The sequence below is a fragment of the Penaeus japonicus genome, unplaced genomic scaffold (genome assembly GCF_977035675.1).
Source record: "Penaeus japonicus unplaced genomic scaffold, GWHDUDI00000001_assembly GWHDUDI00000040, whole genome shotgun sequence".
In the NCBI taxonomy this organism is placed as follows: domain Eukaryota; kingdom Metazoa; phylum Arthropoda; class Malacostraca; order Decapoda; family Penaeidae; genus Penaeus; species Penaeus japonicus.
The window spans coordinates 2,789,486-2,789,940 of NW_028234442.1; positions in this window are offsets into that span (position 1 = coordinate 2,789,486).

Sequence of the window (455 nt, forward strand, 5' to 3'; positions counted from 1 at the left end):
AGACTATACCTAAGAACATCTAGGTCCCTGCAGATTTTTTTTTATTTATAAAGAACAGTTCGGACTATGCTTGACCATTACTAAACCCATTTTACAATTGTGGATGCTTACAAACCAAGTTTGCCTTTTTCACATATGGACTTATTTTATCAATCGAATACAAAGTTGGCTCCTTTTTATCTTACCATTTTCTTCATAGATATAAGCGTATGATATGAGCCTTCCACCTTTACCACTTTCTTTGAGATTGAAAATGGAAAACAAAAGATTTACTAACTTAGAAAAGTGTCCCCTGAATATAGTTTCAAATTTAACCTTAAGCTTAGAAAACGGTGAAAAATGACGTTTTAGACAAAAAGAAATCATTCTGACAGACTCGATGTAAGTAGTCCAGTGAGCCATCTTTTTAACCCTTTGATCTCGAGAACGACCAAGGGCAAGAGGGACGTATTTAG